Raw genomic sequence first — 14,102 nt, 5'->3', positions numbered from 1 at the left:
TATTCACCACTTTCCTTCAAAGCTGACTTCAAAACTCTCAAGTTACACAATAGACACTCTTGCCTCCTAATTCACAAATTTTCATATTTAATGAAATAGAAACTTCCTCATTTTGCCTTCTTGGCTTAGAAAAAAAATATCAGCATTGTAATCACTCCTTCACTATTACCTACCAGCTGAGCTGAAGGTGTTTTATTATGCTGGCAGAAGATAATGTCTCTATTTGTGCTCTTAAAGTTATACTTTCAATTATTTAAACTTTGTCTCATCAGGTATTTTTTCTTTAGTTTTACTGCTATCCTTTGCATTCCTTATTGCACTTTCTACCTTGGTATTTCCTCTTCATTTAAAATAAAATAAAATAAACAGGTGAAGGAAACATTAAAAATTGCCATTTTATTCTAAACTACCTTTTGCAGCTACTGAAGTATTTTTCTTCTCCCTTAAACAGTGGCATTAAAGCATATAATTGTCTTTATTAATCTCCAATCTCACGTTTATTCTTGTGCACATTGCTCACCATTTTATTTCCATTGCTACCCCATTGTTACCAGAGATGTCACAGTTTCCTATTTTAATTATACATTTATACATATATGGAGTCCTGGTGTCGCACTGTGAGTTAATGCGTTGGACAGCAAAGCATTTTGAATTGCAAGGTGTGTGATTCAAGCTCACCAGCCATTCCTCAGAAACCCTGTACAGGGTTGCTATGGATTGGAATCAACTCAAAGGCACTCAACAACAATATATATATATATATATGGAGCTCTGGTAGCGTAGTGGTTACGAATCGGGCTGCGAACCTTAAGGTCAGCGGTTCGAAACTACCAGCCGCTCCGCGGGAGAAAGATGAGGCTTTCTACTCCCGTAAAGATTTACACCCTCGGAAACCCTGTACAGGGTCGCTATGGGTCGGACCCGACTCGATGGCACTTAACAACAACAACAACAAATATATATATAATTTTATTTTTATTTATGAGAGGATTTTAAAAAATCAATGGGAAAATTCCATTGTCTTTTCATTCTATTTTTCCAAGAATTTTTGAAGCCCCTTAATATGTATATGTAGTAACATGCCTCTATCTATTCTCCATCTAGATCTGTCAATGTACATATACAGATTTTCTTATTGTTGCTTTTTTAAACAACATAAATTCTCTGGGACTTTTCATGTTGCTGGCTATTCCTATTTCCCCCACCTCTGTGAAAAAGGTATTTGGTCTCTCTTTTAACTTCTCTAGACTATTGTCTGTCTTTCTTTCTTGAAACCTCATACTATTTCGAGTCCTTAGCTTTAGTGTCTCCTGGATTCTTTCACTGACGTGCTCTCACCATGTTAAATTATTTTCTGTACTATCTTAAGCATACCCTTAACTTTTTACCAGTAACTACATATTGACAATTCTACATCTCTCTTCCTGCTCCTTCTATTGAAATGCAGACCACAAAATCCAATTACATGCTGATTCCCTTAACTTTGATTTATTTATCTTGACCAAACTCCCTTCATCATTGACACTACCTTCAAAACCTACAGTTGATGGTGTTATCTTTCAATCACTCAGTTTTCTATGCAGAAACCAATAATTGATCTACAGTAGAAATTCCCGTGATGGTATGCCTCATACTCACTATCTGGACGTTGCTTTTAATCCGGACTATTGCTAGAGAGAATTATCTGTTTATCTCAATATGTATCTGTTTATCTCAAAACTAATATTATTTTTTTTGTGTGGTCATATTGCAAAAATGACCTAGACTCACTTTTTGTCCTCATTCCTGATATTTTACCAACTTATTAAAATTGTTCCCATCAATTTCTTAAATAACTTTCAAATTTTTTTCTCTATTTCTTATATTTTACCCCATTAATTTGTTAAGAGCCTTTTCATATTTATCCTGTATTACAATTAGAGTCAGTGAATAAACCTTCATGAATCAAATGTACTTCCAAAGTCAAAATCATTGTTACGCTTGACCCCATTGCTGCTGTCACTGTGCCAAATCATCTCATTGGATGTATTCCTCTTTTTCACTGACCCTCCACTTTACCAACCATGATGTCCTTTACCAGTGACTGTTTCCTCCTGATAACATGTCCAAGATGAGAGATGAAGTATCACTATTCTAGCTTTTAAGGGGCATTTGGGCTGTGTACTTCTTCCAACAAAGATTTGTTTGTTCATCTGACAGTCCATAGTACTGGTGCGTTTGAACCACTGACCTTGTGGTTATGATTGCAGTGCATATCCTACAAAACCACCCTACAGAAGTAAGTAAGAACAGGATCAACAGCACTTACTAACACAAGAACATGAGCACAGTGAAGTGTTCTGGGATACCAATTTTTCCCAATGTAATCCATGGTTTGTTATGATCCACACTGTCAAAAGCCTTTGCATAGTCAATATAGTTTAGGTAAACATCTTTCTGTTTTCTCAGCTCTCAGTCAAGATTGATCTAATATCTGAAATGACATCCCTTATTCCATGTCTTCATCTGAATCTGGCTTGAACTTCTGACAGTTCTCAGAAAATGTACTGTTGGGACCGGTTTTAAATTATCTTTAGCAAAATTATACTTGCATGTGATATTAACAATATTGCTAGGATGATTTCTGCATTCCATTGGGTCACCTCTCTTTGGAATGGGACACAGATATGGATTTCTTCCCATCAGCTGACCAGGTAGCTGTCTTCCAAATTTCTTGACATGGATGAGTATGTGCCTTTAGTTCTACATCATTTTTTTTGAAAGATTTCAATTTGCATTCAATTTCTGGAGTCTTGTTCTTTGTCAAAGCCTTCAGTGCGCCTTGGACGACTTTTTTCAGTAATATTGATTTTTGATCTAAATTACCTCTAGAACTGGTTGAACATTGATTATTACTTTATGGTACAGTTTTGATGTTGTTGTTAGGTGCTGTTGAGTCATTTCCAACCTATTGTGGCCCCATGAACAACAGAATGAAACACTGACCTGCCCTGTGCCTTTTTAACTATCATCGTTAAGCATGAGTTTATTGCTGCTGCCCTTGTGCCAATGCAACTTGTTAGAGTTCTTTCTTTTTTTCTTTTTTTTTTTTTGCAGACCCTCCACTTTACCTAAAATGATGTCCTTCTCTAGGGACTTCCTCTCTTTCACAGGTCTCCCACTTTACCAACCATGATGTCCTTCTCCAACAACTGGTCCTTCCTGACAACATGGCCAAAGTACATGAGAGAAAGTCTTGCTACCATCCTTTGTAAGGGACATTCTGGCTGTACTTCTTCCAAGGTAGATTTGTTTGTTCTTTTGGCAGTCAATGGCATTTTTAATTTTTTTTTTGCAACTACTATAATTCAAATGCATAAACTCTTGTAAGGTCTTCCTTATTCATTATCCAAATACCACATGCATATGAGGTGATTTAAAATGCCATGACTTGGGTCAGGTACACGTTAGTCTTGAATGTGATGTCCCTTGCTCTTTAATACTATAAAAAAGATATGTAAAACAGATGTGATTAATCCAATATACCACCTGATTACTTGACTACTGCTTTCATGAATGTTAATTGTAAACCCATGCAAAATAAAATCTTTGACAAATTCAATCTTTTCTCTTTTATCATGATGTTATTTATTCCTCCAATTGTGAAGATTTTCATTTTCTTTTTATGGAGGTATAATCCATTCTGAAAGCTATGGTCTTTGATGTTCCTAAACAATTATTTCAAATTTTCTTCCCTTCCAGGAATCAAAGTTTTGTTATTTGCATACTGCAGGTTGTTAATGAGTTTTCCTTCAATCCTGATACAATATTATTCTTCATTTAATCCAGCTTTTTGGATTATTGACTCATCAGAAAGATTGAATAAATATGGTGAAAAGACGCAACATGGGTACAAATCTTTCATGATTTCAGATATTTAATACTCCCTTGTTTTGTTAAACAACTACCTGTCAGTCTATGTAGAGGTTTCCCATGAGCACATTTAAGTGTTCTGGAATGCAGATTCTGCATGATGTTATCCATAGATTTTTATGATCCACACAGTTGAATTATTTGCATAGTCAATAAAACAGACGTAAATGTCTTCCTGGTATTCTTTTCTTTCAGCCAAATTCAAGCTGATGTCAGCAATGGAATTCTACTTTCTCTAGTAAATCCAGCTTGAACTTCTATCAGCTCCCTGTCAATGTATTGCTGCAATCACTTTTGAATTAATCTTTAGTAGAATTTTACTTGCATGTGAAAAGAATCATTTTGTTCAATGATTTCCACATTCTCTTGGGTCACCTTTCTATGGAATGGGTATGAATATGGATCTCTACCAAATGATTTCACAGGTAACTGTCTTCAAAATTTCTTGTCTTAGACAAGTGAAGGCTTCCAAAGCTATGTCAGTTTGCTGAAACATTTGCATTTGTTTCCCCAATTCCTGGTGCAGTGTTATTCGCCGATGCCTTCAGTGCAGTTTGGTTTTCTTCCTTCAAAACCATTGGTTCTTAATCATGTAATATCTCTTGAAATGGCTAAACATCATAAATTATTTTTAGTGACTGTATATTTTTTCTATCTTCTTTTTGGTACAGTGACTCTTTATTTCTTCCATCTTATTTTTATACTTTCTGTGTCAGTCAATATTTTACTTGTGTTGTTGTTGTTGTTAGGTGTCATCAAGTCAGTACTGACTCACAGCAATCCTATGCCCAACAGAACAAAACACTGCCCAGCCTGGGTTAACCTTATAATTGTTGCCATGCTAGAGCCCATTGATGCTGCCACTTTGCCAGTCCATTTCACTGGGGTCTTCCTGTTTTTCCCTGACCCTCCTGTTTTTCATTACCAAACATGATATTTCTCTCCAGTGACTGGTCTTTCCTGACAATATGTGTGAAGTATGAGAGACAAAGTTTGGCCATCTGGCCTCCAAGGAGCACTCTGGCTGCACTTCTTCCAACACAGATCTGCTTGTTCTTTTGGCAGTCTATGGTACTTTCAATATTCTCTCCAACACCATAACTCAAATGCATCAATTCTTTGACAATCTTCCTTACTGATTCTGACTTTCACATGCATATGAGTTTATTTAAAACACCATGGCTTGGGTCAGGTATACCTTAGTCCTCAAGCTGACATCTTTGCTCTGCAACACTTTAAAATTGTTACAAGGAGGTGAAAGTCTCGACAGAACATTTAAAAGGCAGGCTTGAGAAGAGGAAGTCAAATAGTATAATGAAATTACAAAGAGCTAGAGTTATAAAACAAAAGGAAGAGTACACTAAGCATTTCTCAAGCTGGAAAAATGAGGGGAAAAAAAATCAAGACTCGACATGAAATACTGAAGGAATCTTTGGGCAAAATATTGAATGATGAATATTGAATAAATGAAATGAAAAATAAGCAAATTAAATTTGAACCATTATTTATTTAATGCAAGCTCATATTGTTTTGACTCAAGGAACTCTTACTCCTGAAGGTAACTATCTATTTGATATTTTTTATACTCAAATTCTAATTAAGTTAGTATTTACACATAAACGTATATTCAATTGCATTGACATGAATTTTTAGTAGACTTTCTACCTTAAAACTACTTGCATCTTTAAATATTTAATCTACGAATGGAATCTATTTTTATACAACCATCAAACAAGAATTTGTTTGGCTCAGTGTTTTAAATTTCAAATCTTTGAATTGTTGTCAAAAACAAATAATCAAAATCTTGCTACCTTGGGCAACTTTCTTATACTTCTAAGAATTCTGTATATATAAGTATGAAATAGTCATTTTTTTTTTTTTAGTTAATATCATAATCACATAAGTTAATTAATGCAATTCTCTGTCAGTGCAGCAATACACATTAAGAGTAATGAATACATTTACATTTTTATCCCTAAAGCATTTCTATCGGAAAATCAGTGGCCTACTAACCCCAAGATCTGTGGTTCAAACTCATCAGACACTATACAGGGTTGATATGAGCGGGAACCAACTCAGAACATAACCACCACCAACAAAGCATTCTTTAAGGAGCCCTGAAGAAGCAATAGTTAAACACTGAGCAGCTAACCCAAAGTGTAAGATTTAAATCCACCTAGGAGACCTGGTGTGGTGCTATGAGTTAATACACTGCACTTGCAAAGTCGGTTTGAACCAAAAGGTCAGCGGTTCAAGTTTACCAGCCATTCCTCAGAAACCCTATACAGGACCTCTGTGGATGGCAACCAAATGGCACTTAGCAGGAATGACAACAGAGACTCTTCAGGAGATAAACCTGGTAATCTGATCCCATATAAATTTCAGACAAGAAAATCCTTTAGGGCACTTCTATTCATTGTGATTTGAAATTAAATAGAAGGGACCCAAGAACAACAAAGCATTCATTACTATTCTACTTAATAGTACTCAAGAAATAAGTGGAAAGTTTGAAAACATAGCTTTTAAAATGATTTTCAATATAATGACCCACTTTTCTGTACGTATTTGTTTATACTGAATTTGTTTATATAGAAGTTCGTGTTCACATATGTCTGATTTCTACCAAAATATCTCTTGTGGAGTCAGGAATACTGCTGGATTTGAAGGAATCATTGACAGGCATTCTGGAAGAAATTAACACAAACGCAATCCTTGAGTTAACTACAAATTTCAATTACAAGTCAAACTTCACTCATGACTGCATTGTTTTTTTTTTTTAAGCTTAAAAAAAATAGTATGATTAAAAAAAAAAAAAAAAGATGAGGCATCACATTGGGTAAGGAAGAGATACGAGTGATACCCTAGGCACTATACAGATGGAGGAAGACACAAATGTAGACGTCATCAACCAGATTAGTGTCTTCCTAGATTGGTGCTCAGACAAAACCAAGGACAGTGTGGGTCACTTTTACAGTCTTTGTGTAAAACTTGTAGTACATTCCTTGAGCTCCCAGAGTCTGCACTCTTCACTCTTCACAGGTAGGAGGGTTGAGGACTCTCAAGGGGAGGAAAAGCAAACCTGGGACTAAACTGGGCAGGGTGGGACAGGAAAGAAACTTTTCCTCTACAAATGTTGTCAGCCGAATAATCCCCATAATAAATGTAGAGTATATTTTAAAGCACTGACATTTCTCAGTCCAGCAGAGGTTTTCAGGCCCACTTTAGCAAAGAAGTTGAATTGCAGTCACCACAGGCATTCCTGAAGCTAGGAACCATGACAGTAAAGGGTCTGAGTGCTTCAAGCCAAGTGGAAAGGGATTTGCCTCAAGAACAAAGCCATGTTGATCAAGTCCTAGCAGCCTGGTCACCATCATATTCCTCTTCACAGTGAGGAGAAAGAGTAGGGAAGTTAAAAGATTTGCTCAAACACTACTCTTTGCTACCTCTCAAAACCAACCTGGAAGGTAGTTAGGAGATGGAAAAAGTAAAATATGAACAGGCTCAAATTAATAAAGTCACATGGACCCAGGTGCCTGCTATGGTACTGATGTCTTCATTTCTTTCCAAGCAAGGAAGGCATGAGGAAGAGTTGACAATTTCTGGATCTTCTCTGCCCAGGAAACCTGGATGTGGAGCAAGTTCCTTGATATTGGGATGAGGCTAAAGCCCTTTGGGATATCACCTGAACCCAGACAGCTCCAGGCAGCCTCTTCCTTTCCTGGGACCAGCAGGGTGTGCCATATCTGGGTGAATGATTCTTTATTAGGATACAGATTCTATATACGGTAGGAAGCAGTGGCAAGAGGTTTTCAGGGAGGGAGATGGTGAGGGGACTCCAGGCTTAGTTAGCTGTGCCACTGCTGGAGGCCAAATGGGAGCCGTGGGTTAGGAAGGGTATGAGGAGGGTAGAGTTGGGCCAGTCTGGAGGGGAGATGATGTCAGCGGATGGAGTATCGTACATAGGGGACCTCAACATCCTCGCCGCTTTCGTCATTGCAGCACAGCTCAAGCACCAGTGCCCGCACATGACGACTCAGCTTTCGCTTCGACACACGGCTCACAATTTCTGTCATTGGCTGATCCAACCGCTCTTTGAGCTTGGTGGCTGGCATGAAAAAGGAGTAGAGCATAGACACACCCTGGGAGAGCATGGTGATTTCCAATTTGTGCTCTGTCTTAAAGTAGTCAAGGAACTGTTTGAGGGTCATCTCCTCACCATTAGGCTGTAGACCCTGTACCTCAAAGCGATCCCACAATGTCCACTCTTGGTTATAGTACTGGTGTCGAGGTGCAGCAAGGGGCTCAGAGAAGCCAAAGAAAGGCAGGGCCAAATTAAGAAACCCGTTTTTGTAGGAATCCAGCTGTTGATGGCCCTGTACCACCTTGTACAACTCCAGACACACAAGGCCAACCACAGCTGCTGTGGTTGTGGCAATGGCTGGGATAATCTTCCCTGCAATCAATTTGCTCTTGTGCCGGTCTGCAGGAGGAATGTCATAGTTCTCTGCTCGGAGGTTGGATGCAGCCACGACGAAATCCATGTGGAAATTGCTGTCATCATCCTTTTCAAAGTCGATGGGGTACATCTTGAACCCAGGGAGCTTATCTGGGCTAGGCAGTGTAGCCTTGAGCATCTCAAGACGACTGCCATCAACAGAGGCATTGGCACTCTGTAGCTCCTGATCAGAGACATGGATCTTGACACCAGACTTGGGGGTGAACTCAGGGACCTGCACAGAATGTAGGAGTGTGGTCACAGCAATTCGGTCCCGAGAGCCTGCCAACCCATACGTCTGGGCAAACAGGTTGGCAGCAGCCACTACATAGTCCAGGTGCAAGGGGTTGTTAACATCAAATGTAAGTGGATGTGGACATCGCTTGGGTCCAGACCAGAATGGGGCTCCCGAGCTTGTGAGCTGGTCAGGAGGGAAGTTGTGCAGCAGTTGCCGGATGTTGTTAGAGTACTGGGTGTGCCAGTGGTGGCAGGCCCAGGTCACACAATCAGCCCACGTCTGTGGCTGCTGCAGCACAAGGCTGCGCTGCACGGCCTCCAGCACCTCCAGTGGTTGGGTACCTGCCAGTCGCAGTGTCCGCTCCACAAACTTGGGGTCTGTGAGATACTGGTTGACATTTTCTGCTGGCTGCTTAAAGAGGCCTTCAAACTCATCCCGAGCCCATTGCAGAGTGTGCTCAATGGCATTGGGGAAGTTCTTCAGTGTGCAGATAGGAATGGACTTCTCAGGTGGGTCCTGGCTAGAGCTGTATGACTCAGTCAGGAATGGGATCACCACCTGCACATTGCCCTTGGTGCCCAGCGTGCCTGACTCCAGCAGGGGCTTACGGTAGTACACGCAGCGGCGATCCATGTACATGCGGGCATCTACATTGTCCAGGGCATTGGCCACACCATCCAAATTTTGGAAGAAGTCGTCATCATAGATGCGCTCTGTGTCGGGGCCCACACGGTTCTGGTGGCTTGTCACCCGGATGTATGGATTCATCTGGTGTACAGCTACAGCAGCTGTGTCGGATTTCAACTTCGTGACATCCCAGGAACGGAACAGAAACTGCCGATTCAGATTAGACTTCTCAATGGTGTCCATGTCTGTGACAACAATTTCTCCACCCTCTCCACAGCCCAGTCCAATCATGGCGAAGTTCTTAAGCAGCTCACAGCCTATGGCCCCTGCACCCACCAGGAAATACTTCTGCTTGCCCAACTTCTCTTGCATGTCTGAGCCGAACACAGCCACCTGCCCATCATAACGGTTCTGGCGTGGGAGGCACTTGTCCTCTGTGAGGGCCTCTTTGTCTTCAGGGAGACATTCAAGGGCATCAAAGTACAACCACTGCATGATGGGCATAAACTTCCCGGAACAAGCCTTCATGACCTCCTGGGCAGCCAGGCCCCCAATGAAGGCATTTATGGGTGCCAGATCACCAGCAGCCACATATGCCAACTTCCGAATAAGGTCCTCATCCAGTGTATCTTGCTGCACGGTTGGCAGGGCTTTAGCATTCATAGTCTGTGCTAGAACCACCAGTTCTGATGCATCCTCTTCATTGCGGGGCCGAGGTGGTCTGCCATGCTGAGCACAGAATCGGTGTAGGGCCTGAAAGCCAATGTGCAGTTGAGGAGGGCGTGTATACTTGGCAAAGTCCGTTAACACAAAGTCAGGCTCTGCTAGTGAAGTCAGCAAGGATTTAAAACTAATCTTCTTAGGGACTTTGACTTGACTGACGATGCCTCCACGGACGTAGTCGGAAAAGTGGGAGGTGTCACAGATGCTAAACGTGTAAGGTCCCAAAACTTTGATCTCTATGGGCTGACTTACGTTGAGTTCGACCATGCCCTGTACTTCTGAAAAGCAGACAAAATCGCCACTCTCAAACCCATGTCGGGCCTCATCCAAGCAGGTAACCACACCGGAGCTCTCTTTCGTGATCATAGAAACCAAAGCACGGAGTGGCGGCTCGCCATTGGGATCAGTGAGGATCATTTCTTCTCCAAAATCACAGAAAAGTTGCCCAAACAGGCCACGTGTATCTGCCACCACTAGTTTGATGCCGCGGCTGTGGCAGAATTCACTCACTCGCAGCTGATCCTCCAGGGGGGCGTTAGTAAGGACCACCACCTGGAAGCCACTAAGGAAGTCTTCAATGAGGGGCCCAGTGTAGGCGCTAACAGGCACATACCTGTTGAGTTCAGCAAGGCGGGGTTGTGATACTTCAGCTCTGTTTTTACCGATGTCCTCCTCCCGCAGGTAGAACTGGGAGGAGAGGTCAGCCCACTGGGCAGTACCCTGGTCATGTACGGTGACGGCTTTGACTCCACCTAGGATGATATTCTTGGCAATCTCCACACCCAGGCCCCGCAGGCCTGATACCAGTACACTGGATGTCTGGAGCCGCTTCATTGCCTCATGGCCTAGTACATACAGTTGCCGGGAGTAAAGGCCCTCGTCAATATCTGCTTCACTGCCGCTTTTCGCCATTCCGTTGGTTGGCAACGAGGGTACTTCAGACAGCTCAGTATGGGAAGGGGAACAGTTAGAACCCGGCTTTGAATCAGGCCCGAACACACGACGTTTCTTGGACAGCGGCGAGCAGGACATCCTCTGGGCCGGCCGGAAGTCTCTCTCTCGTCTTCCTGTTGGAGATGAGCCGAAGCCACGGGGGCAACGGAAGAGCAAAACACCTCGGTCGTGCAATAGGCGCCAGAGTTTGCGCGGAGCGCAGAAGCGCGGGGCCTACCACAGATGCTGCGCTTTTGGTGTGGTGTTGTGGGCTAATCCGGTGGGCTGTCAAATCGGTTTGAGCTGCAAAGTCAAACACACAATGGAATACTATGAAGTGCTGAAGTATATAACAATAAATCTGTGAAGCACCTCACAAAATGAATGAACCCAAAAGACATTATGCTGAGTGCAAGCAGTCAGTAATCACAAAAAAGACAAATATTGAGACCAACATTTTAAACATTAAGAAAAGATTTTCTTAATAAAATAGATCATCTATGATGATTACAGGGTTAGGTATGGAGTAAAGGGAAAATTATTTACTGACTAGAGGCCATATATATGTTAACGTGGATTACATGGCAGGCAATATAAAACAAGAGAGAGGTTAGCAGAGGAAAGATGAAGGAAGCAGGATACAGAATAATGCAATAATTTAAGTGAATATTATTACATGATGGTACATGGAGGGGATTACAATCATTGCAATGAAGCAAAGTATATGATTTGTTGAACGTAAAACTGACTATCTATTCTGAAACCGTAATCAATTCGCAACAAAATGTTTTCAAAAAAGAGAAAGAGGGGGGGAAAGATAAGGCAAAAAAAAAAAAAAAAAAGTATTATGTACTGCAAGAAGAACAAACATTCTGACTGTGTTGGAAAAAGTATAGTTGGAAAAAGTCAGAATGCTCCTTAGAAGCCAGAAAGTGAAACTTCATCTTTCATTATTAGGATATATTATCAGGAGGAACAAGTCCCAAGAACATGCAGTGTAAAATGGGACATCAGCAAAAAAGAGGAAGGTCTTTAATGAGATGGCCTGGCACAGTGAAGCAGCAATAGGCTCATGCTTAATGATTGTGAGTAAGGCACAGGACTGGGCAGTGTTTCATTCTGTTATGCTTAAGGTGCAATGTGTTGGAAACAAATCGATGACACCTAACAGCAGCAGCAACAACAATGTCAACATGTAGACCTCAGTTTGGAGCTATAGGAAACACTGAACTGTTAACTGCAAGGCTGGCAGTTCAAATCCCAGCACTCCTGAAGCCCTATAAAGTGCCATTATGAGTTGGAACAGACTTGATGGCACACAGTAACTACAACAACATTCCCTAAGTTGCTGCAAAGTGATAGAAACCTACAATGACTTCATCTAAAAATTAAAATTTCTTTATTTTATATATATATGCATATTGTAACTTACAATATTTAGATTCTCATCTTGTGTATTCTTTCATTTTCATAAAATTTGTCAGTTTTTTTTTTCAATAAAGAGGCTTATTTTCCTTAATAACCCCCTTGATTTATTATTAGTAAATTTAACTTTTTCCAGCATAACTTTTTTTTAGGTGTTATTTAGTCAGTTTCAACTCATAGTCAACCTAAATATAACAGAACATCTACTGCTCTGTCCTACACCATCCTCAGAATCTTTCCTGTTTGAGCCCATTGTTGTAGTCCCTGTGCCATTGTACCATCCTAAGATCATTCCTATATATGAGTACATAGTTCCACTCACTCTGTCAATCCAGCTCAGCAAGGGTTTCCTATGTCAAGGAGTGGCTCCAGGGAGTGGTGTCATTTGATAACAAGTCTAAAGTTTGTGAATCAAAGCCCTAGCATCCTTTCTTTTAGGGCATTCTGGAGGTAACTCTTCTAACACAGATTTGTTCATTCTTCTGACCTTCTAAAGTGTATTTGATATGTTTTGCCAATAGCAAAATTCAAATGCATCAATTATTCTCCAGTCTTATTTTTTGTCAACTGTCTCATACATAAGAAGAAATTGTGAAATAGAGCAAATAAAAATTATATCATCATTAATACCTAGGTGAGCACATGCACACACACATTATAAGCAAACCCTGTATGTATGTATGTATATTGAAACTTGTAAGATTTAAATTCCCATTTTGATAGTCTTTCATTTTTTAAAATTTGTCAGCTTCTTTACTTTTTTTTCTTGTACATGGGTTCATAGGTCATAATTCAGCTTGATTTTGAAATGAGCAACTAAAGATAATAATTAATAAAATTGTAAAATATATAAATAAATAACAGTTAAACAACAATCAAATTAAAAAAATGTTATTTCCAAAGATTCAGATTCAGCTTTATCTATAGAACGACAACAAAAAATCACAAAACAAACAAACAAAAAGCTAATAATATACTTTTACATTTAACGACTAATCAACATATAAGAATAAACTATCTTTTCATTCTCAATTCCCTCTGTTCCAAGAAAATTTAACTCTTCATGCTTTTCTTATCTACTTTGGAATATACAATTTTTGCCATATAATAATCTTTTTAGCAATCATTCTTCTATAATACAGTTCAAGATCTCATGGAGCCTGTTTTTTGTTTTGTTTTTTCCTTATTCATTCTTTTACTTAAATAATACTCATTTTCAACTCAGCATCACAGCTTCCCATAACAGCTTATTTAGTCCTTCACATATTGCTTTTCTGTAACAGTATTTTTCTTTAGATTTTTGGGTAAAATTTCACTTCATAATTGTTAGGAAGTACATCTACTTATTTTGGTAACTGAGGAATGTAGATGCTTCCACTCTAGATACTCAATGCCAAAAGAAACAGCACAGTAATATATGAAATAATGTAAATAGTATTTCATTTATGGCAATTCTATAAGCTGAATGGAATCTTATTTATCTTGCAATAAAACAGGTGTTGCTTTTCGCTTTAATTTTGTCAAAATATTATTACATTATATTAGCAAATACTATTTTACTTTTTTTTAAATTAATGCATATAACATTTAATGTACAATACAATTATGGTATATGATGTGTTATTCAAATATTCAATCAGGTTTATAAAGTTTTCTGGAAGCAAGTTCCAATTTAACTTGAGAGCAAAAAAAAAAAAAAGGCTAGCTCCTGGAGTGACCATTAAATCATTAAATTATCTCAGAACTGAT

The 14,102-nt window shown here is 39.6% G+C and overlaps 1 pseudogene; it reads right to left on the bottom strand.

Annotated features, from left to right (window-relative positions):
- Positions 1–7,850: 7,850 nt before the first annotated feature.
- LOC102831867 lies at positions 7,851–11,154 on the bottom strand (annotated as a pseudogene).
- Between the last annotated feature and the right edge of the window lie 2,948 nt (positions 11,155–14,102).

This window comes from Chrysochloris asiatica, unplaced genomic scaffold (genome assembly GCF_000296735.1).
Source record: "Chrysochloris asiatica unplaced genomic scaffold, ChrAsi1.0 scaffold00063, whole genome shotgun sequence".
Classification (NCBI taxonomy): Eukaryota; Metazoa; Chordata; class Mammalia; order Afrosoricida; family Chrysochloridae; genus Chrysochloris; species Chrysochloris asiatica.
This window is presented reverse-complemented; position numbering and strand designations above follow the sequence as displayed.